The sequence below is a fragment of the Danio aesculapii genome, chromosome 8 (assembly GCF_903798145.1).
Source record: "Danio aesculapii chromosome 8, fDanAes4.1, whole genome shotgun sequence".
Lineage (NCBI taxonomy): Eukaryota > Metazoa > Chordata > Actinopteri > Cypriniformes > Danionidae > Danio > Danio aesculapii.
Window position 1 is genome coordinate 37,619,987 of NC_079442.1, and position 7,500 is coordinate 37,627,486.

The following is a 7,500-nucleotide window of genomic DNA, read 5'->3' on the forward strand; positions in this document are numbered from 1 at the left end:
GAAGAAAAAACATTATCAGAAATTCTGTGAAAAATTCTTTGCTCTGTTAAACATCATTTTGTAAATATTGAAAAAATAAAAAAATTCAAGAAGGCTTCACCTGCGCGCACGCACACACACGCACACACACACACACACACACACACACACACACTACATATATAGTATCAGGATAAATGAGCGCCCTCTTTAAAAAAAATATTTTTATAAAATCCTCAGTGAATATAGACAATATATATTGGTGCATTTAAACAAAACTGTTTTATTTAACAGTTATATCTATTAGAGTAATAGTTTCTTCCTGTTTATTATTAAAGTTGTATTTATTTTTTTCATCAAAATATTCACTGGCGTGTACTAAGTTTTTTAGCTCAAATTTTGGCTTTGGTACTGACTAATCCAATGTTTATGCACAAATATATAAGTGTAAAACACTCTATTCAAAATATTAATTTGAAAGACAGATTTTTGAGAGGCAATGTTTAAAAAGGCTATTCTGCTCTAAAGGGGTGCATTTATTTGATCAAAAATAAAGTAAAAATGTTTAATTATAAAATGTTACTACACAATTTAAATAACTCAAATTTTTCACATTTGTATCTGTTCTTATTGAACATAGTTTCACATTTAATTTATTCCTGTGATGTATAGCTGAATTTTCATCATCATTACATTAGTCTTCAGTGTCACATAATCCTTCAGAAATAATTATTATATTATTGGTACAAAACCACTAATATTGATTCTTATAATTATCAGTGCTGAAAAAAGGCTTCATCGTATTTTGTAAACTGATACATTCTTTTACGATTCTTTGATTAAAAAAAAAAAGTAAAACTAAAATTGTAATCTTTTTTGCATTATAATAAATGAATTTACTTTCATTCATTCATTTTCTTTTCAGCTTAGTCCCTTTATTAATCTGGGGTCGCCACAGCGGAATGAACCGCCAACTTATCCAGCTTATGTCTTACGCAGCGGATGCCCTTCCAGCTGCAACCCATCACTGGGAAACACCCATGCACTCTCATTCACACACATACACTACAGACAATTTTAGCTTACCCAATTCACCTGTACCGCATGTCTTTGGACTCGTGGGGGAAAGGGAAGTACTCGGAGGGAACTTTCTTGCGACCTTCTTGCTGTGAAGCGACAGAACTACCTACTGAGCCACTGCGTCGCCTAATTTACTTTCATGCTTGAACAATATATTTTGATGAATAAAAGTAAATAATTTTCAATGGTACTTTAAAATAGTATTGTATAATGTGTATTGACATGGTGGCACAGCAGGTAGTGCTGTTGCCTCACAGCAAGAAGGTTGCTGGTTCGAGCCTTGGCTGGGTCAGTTGACGTTACTGTGTGGAGTTTGCATGTTCTGCCCGTGTTCGCATGGGTTTCCTCCGGGTGCTCCGGTGTCCCCCACAAGTCTAAAGACATGCGGTACAGGTGAATTGTGTAGGCTAAATTGTCCGTAGTGTATGAGTGTGATTGACTGTATGGATGTTTCCCAGAGATGGGTTGCAGCTGGAAGGGCATCCGCTGCATAAAACGTGCTGGATAAATTGGCAGTTCATTCCGCTGTGGCAAGAAAATGAATGAATAATGTGTATTGTATTGTTTCACATAGTGATGACAACAACAATAAATGTTTATTCTGAGCAGATGATTATATTAAGCATCATAAGAATTATGTGACACTAAAGGCTATTTTTAATTATGATGATTAAAATTCAACTTTACAACACAAGAAATAATAACATTTTAAACTACATTCAATAAAATACCAGTAAATGATTTAATTAGTTTATGACAAATTTATAATATTTAACTGACATTTCACTATATTACAGTTTTTGCTGTATTTGTCTTTGTTTTTATTACAGTATTGTTCAGCCTTTGTGAGCACAAGAAGCTTATTATACAAAAATATATATATATATTACCTATATATTGCTAATTCCAAACTTTTCACTTGTAGTATATACACACAAACACACATGTGACAAGTTGGACATAATATTCTATTCCATGAAGTCCTCATGCTAAATTAAACAAAAAAATATGTAAGTGCAAACATATTACCTTTGAAGGAATTCCAGTGTGCATGCTGTTTCCTCCTGGTACTGCAAACTGAAGATGTTGTACAAAGAAAACACTGCAGCAAGTCCAGAAAAAAATGTGGCTGCACACCCTCACAGATTACTCTGCCTTCCATGCTGATCATCCATTGTTTCATCCACTGGCCCGGAGTAACATCTGGACCTTTAATAAAATCATTGATTAAAGTATTATTTAAGAATTATTCTGGAGATTAATTCTGTGATTTATCATTTATTTTGAAAGGCTTGGTGTAGAAAGAGCCATGATAAAATTATGCAATAATTTTCAATAATGCAATAACATTTTTCAAAATTAAAATAAATATTTAAATAACTTTAATAACAACTACATGAAATCAGGTAATCTGAGATTCAAAGAAAATGAAAAGTGACAAAATGTCTTAGGCATGTGTTAAAAAATTGACAATAGTATGTCGATAGTAATACTAAAGGATAACTAGACTTCTAAAAAGCAAGTTTATTTCTTTCAAGTATCAGATCAAAACAAATGCACACAATTCAAAGTAAATGAGACTTTGCTTTAATAAAATAAAATTGAATGAATCTATTTCCTCAAATACAAACCAGCAAAGTATATAGCGAGACACAAATCAGATTTCTTCCTATCCTAATCACAAAATACTTACCATGCAGGATCAAACGAGGAGTCACAGGCAGGTTACCCATCTTTTCAAGATCAGCAGTGGTGGCAGACATCTATTGGTCAAAAATAAATTGTAAAGAAATTGTAATTGTAAAGAAAAGCTAAAGTGTAGCTCACAATGTGTTTTCTTTCCTATATCCTTTATGGTGCCTGTAGACGTAAGATTTTAAACCTGCATATTTTTTAAACGTCCTTTTACAGGTAGGAATGCAACAACGAAAAAAACAATATTTGAAACATTTGTGTGTATTTTCATATGTTTCACATATGACACAACAGTACCACATGTTTCCCCACAACTCTGACAAGAATACATAATGTTATAACAAGATAGTTATCTAGTACTGCACGTTCACAGTACCTTGCTCGGTTACTCCTTACTCACATAAAGATTAAAAGCTCTGCAACTTTAGGTAACGTTACCAAGCATACAATCTGACCGTAACTCTAGTCAATTTCTATATAAACTAACTGGAATAACATTAAAAATGACAACAGTCTCACTCAATCCTAAAATGTTATTTTTAGAAGCATCGGAGTTGCAAATAAAAAGGCGTATCTGTAATCAAATGGACCGAATGTACAAGTTACACATGTAATCACATGAAAACAAAATTATTCTGTACAATCTTCACTCAAAGTTCATGTAAAATCTAGGTTTAACATTCTTACCTGCGTGTGATCTGAAAATGAGTCCTTCAGCTATCGTTAGCGTGCTAAATTAGGCTAACGTTACCCCTTTCTCCTCTCAAGACATTCACATGGTCAGATCCTGCAATTAAATAAACAGATGCTTAGGTTATGTGTTGATAGGATGTTTATGGCATAATATTTAAATTTAATAAGTAATTTAAAGATAGTACGATCAAAGATAGAGCTTCTTACCTCGTCGAAAATATCCAAATTATCCAATTATCCTTCTTGTAAGTACCATGGAGTTGCAAACAGAGGCACGCAGTTCAAATCTGTCATAAATTGCAGGGCTATGTACCAGTTCAGGTAACCACAAATTATAACGTTCAATCTTTGCACTGTTGCTAAAAGTTCAGGTAAAATATCCATCCAGGCTACAGGAGTAATGTGAGGACTACCGAGTCCTTATGCTAAGCTATATCTTGCTTTTCAAATTCACACAGTCAAATCATTGTTGCAGTTCTGTGTTGATTGAAAGTTTAAATGTGATTTTAAAAATCTAACAGTACTTTACAGGTAGTTAAGTCACATATGGAGCTGCAAACGTACCACATGTGGATAATCCAAAATGTCGTCGTGTGTGCTCAGAAAAAAATATGGTATAATACTGTTAAATTACAGTGCCCTTACTGTTGTTGCTCAACCACTCAAACTCAAGTGAGCAAGTCTTCCCATGATGCATTGTAAAAAACAGCAACTTGCCGCTTTTACATTAAAACGGTATTTTGCTGTTTATTTTCACTGTAAATTTACAGGAATTTTTTTACAGTGTAGGCTGTGGCGTTGACACGATGCTCAATTGGTACTAATGTGCCCAAAGTGTGTCAAGATATCCTCCACACCATTACACCACCACCACCAGCCTGAACCTTTGATACAAGGCAGGATGGATCCATGACGCCACATTCTGACCCTACCATCCGAATGTCGCAGCAGAAATCGAGAAATCAGACCAGGCAACATTTTTCCAATCTTCTATTGTCCAATTTTGATGAGCCTGTGTGAATTGTATCCACAGTTTCCTGTTCTTAGCTGACAGGAGTAGCACCCAGTGTGGTCTTCTGCTGCTGTAGCCCATCCGCCTCAAGGTTGGACGTGTTGTGTGTTTAGAGATGCTCTTCTGGTTGTAACGAGTGGTTATTTGAGTTAGTTGCCTTTCTATCAGCTCGAACCAGGCCATTCTCCTCTGACCTCTGGCATCAACAAGGCATTTGCGCCCAAAGAACTGCCGTTTCACCTAGTTTCTGTATTTCAGACCATTCTCTGTAACCCTAGAGATGGTTGTGCGTGAAAATCCCAGTAGATCAGCAGTTCCTGAAATACTCAGACCAGCCCGTCTGGCACCAACAACCATGCCACGTTCAAAGTCACTCAAATCACCTTTCTTTCCCATTTTGATGCTCGCTTTGAACTTAAGCAGGTCGTCTTGACCATGTCTACATGCTTAAATGCATGAGTTGCTGCCATGTGATTGGCTGATTAGAAATGTATTAATTAATTACTTAATTACTATGAATTACTTCATAGTTAATTACATTATTAATTAATTACTATGAAATTACATAGTTGAAAAATGGAATTAAAAAAACAACAACTAATAAACAACAAACAAAAAAAAACTCTAATACTATCTAGACCATCTGTCTTTGGAAAACTCAACCAAAAGACAGTTATTGCAGATACAAGTAGATAATTTCCTCTACAATATTTCATACAATGACTTTTATTTAGGTCACACACTTCATCCAAACTTTGTATTTATTCCTGTTTACACCTAGCTGATAAAGGGTTTACACAGTTTTTAGTTGTTTTGACTGAGGCCTATGTAATTTTCCAGAACTAAATGTCAAAACCGATGATAGCAGTCAGTTCTGCAGAATGAGGAGGCTGTTTCTCGAGAACCGCTGTTTAAATAATTATATGGGAATTTTTTTGTAAGTAATTAAAGAGGCGGGAAAGATTGGCGACTCCCTCACAATGCAGCCAATTTCTACACTTTGATAAAATGACTAGATGGAATGTTCTCCTGATCACGCAGTCTGCCTTCAGGAAAAGCAAACAAACAAATAACACACAATACCTAAAAGCCAGACCTTTCTTTTTCTTTTTCTTTTTTTTTTTAAGGACCTCTATTTGCTCCAAAAAAATAATGCAAAATCTGAATGTCAATGCTGAATGTCTGGTCTTGTTTGCGAGCTGATAATATTTCATTATATTGTGCGATATTTAGCGCTGGCTCTGAAATAGCTCCGTGGTTAGCTCTGGCAAAAGGTAGAGAGCCACACTGATTAAGATGGATTCACCAATCCACCAAAGAGTATTAGACCTGGTTCAACACCTCCTGGACCCCCTCCCCCCCTTCCTCCTCCTCATTCAAGCTACGGTCACGTAGGTGCAGTTCCTGAAACTCTGAGATATTACTTTGGAAGTGTTAGGGCTGTGATTAGGGGTGAGAAAAATGAAGGGAAAAAAAGGTAAATTTTTTCCTCTATTTCCACCACTACTACATGCTGCCGTATGAACAGATAGCTCTGTGTGATGTCTTTGCTAGAGGACACAGAGAGTGACTGGAGTCCATTAAAATGATCATTGGGCCATTGAGTGTGTGAGAGAGAGCACTCCATCAGAGGCCCGCAGATTAACCCATTACTGTGCTGGCATGCGGGGCCCCTGGTATGTGTGTGTTGGTATGTGTGTGTGAGCGTCTCATGCTGTGTGCACCCTGCTTTCCTTAATGTCTTTTATAATGATGCGTTTCTCACTGTATGTAAAAAATGCAGTAGGTTGAAGCTATTGCACTTATATAACAATAAATGCACGCACACACTTAAATATGCGCATGCTTAGTGATGTTACTAATACTGAAGAGGCCTCGCAATGCTGTTTTAAAAGGTCATTATGCTGTTTAAAACATTGCTTTTGTTATAAAGTACATTTTAAGTGTACAGCGCCCCCATATTCTCAGTCTGTCTGAAATGCACAGTTTCAGTTTCTATAAAGACTCTACTTCTGTAAAGCTGAATGCTTTGATTGGCCTGCTGGTTTTTACGCCTCATTTTAGGATGCATTTTCTGTAATATTATCATGATAGGATGTTACAATAATGGTCTTTGTAAAGTTCAGTTTCATGCACAGACTATAATGCAATTCCAAAACCAATGACCATGGGTTTGGAAATTTCTGCGGATGATTAGTCGTTTTTGTAGTCGTTTTTGCGTATGCTTTTGTCCAAAGTGACTTACAATTCAGGAGGTATTCAGCGATTCAACAAATAAGGGCAATACACGTAAGACATGCTAATTATACAAAGAAACTGTTAGTGCTCTGAGAATTCAGTGCTAGAGTAAGAAGGGAAGAGTATATATATATAGATGTGTGCGTTGGTGTGCCACTACTGAAATACAGCTATATCAAACTGCTACAAGTGTTATATTGCATTTATACAACAATTTAACGGCATAATTGTGTATGTAAAAAGAAAATAAAACAACGAGAGTCTCAAAAATCCTTTTGTACGAGGAACTACTTTCTTACGCCATTCATTCACATCTGCAGCTGACATCAGAACAGCAGAAACAATTGCTTAAAAACACATCACTTTAGAACTAATATTTGAATGATTCTCTAGCCTAATATCTAAAGTGATGACAAAACCGGTTATATTGCGCACATTGAAATGTTATCCGTCTACAGTGTTTTCCCAGTATTTCTCTGTTGCAATTGGGAGATCACAATAATTAATCCTGAAAAAGCCAAAGCAAAGCAAACTCTAGAAAATTACTATGGTATAAAGACAGCACTACAACATAAAAAAAGAGAAAAATCGACTTACCTGTTTTAAAATGATTTGATCAGCTGTAGTTTGAAATCTGAAAAGAAAGTTTTCTCCCCTAAGGACTTATTATGTGGTCTTTACCGCCATCTTGTGGCAGAGCGTCAACCATCTTTTCACTGTTCAGTATGACAGCCTGATGACCGCCGACACGCTAAATCCGAGTTTATAAATATTTAAAGTAGGCCCTATCCTTATAATTAAAC

At 35.7% G+C, this 7,500-nt stretch overlaps 1 protein-coding gene and 1 long non-coding RNA gene across 3 annotated transcripts in view; one reads left to right on the forward strand and one right to left on the reverse strand.

Moving 5' to 3' along the window:
- The window catches only part of LOC130233726 (uncharacterized), a 5,349-nt gene extending 1,159 nt beyond the window's left edge, over window positions 1-4,190 (reverse strand). The window contains exons 1-4 of one of the 2 annotated variants that reach the window (XR_008838241.1): window positions 3,655-4,190; window positions 3,442-3,541; window positions 2,753-2,822; window positions 2,089-2,268 (exon numbers count right to left, since the gene is read on the reverse strand). This is a non-coding gene — a long non-coding RNA (uncharacterized LOC130233726). Of the gene's footprint in view, window positions 1-2,088; window positions 2,269-2,752; window positions 2,823-3,441 lie in introns of both variants that reach the window. The other variant, XR_008838240.1, reaches the window with a different exon arrangement.
- agbl4 (AGBL carboxypeptidase 4) overlaps window positions 1-7,500 on the forward strand; it is a 746,666-nt gene that overhangs the window by 294,636 nt on the left and 444,530 nt on the right. The window lies entirely within an intron of this gene.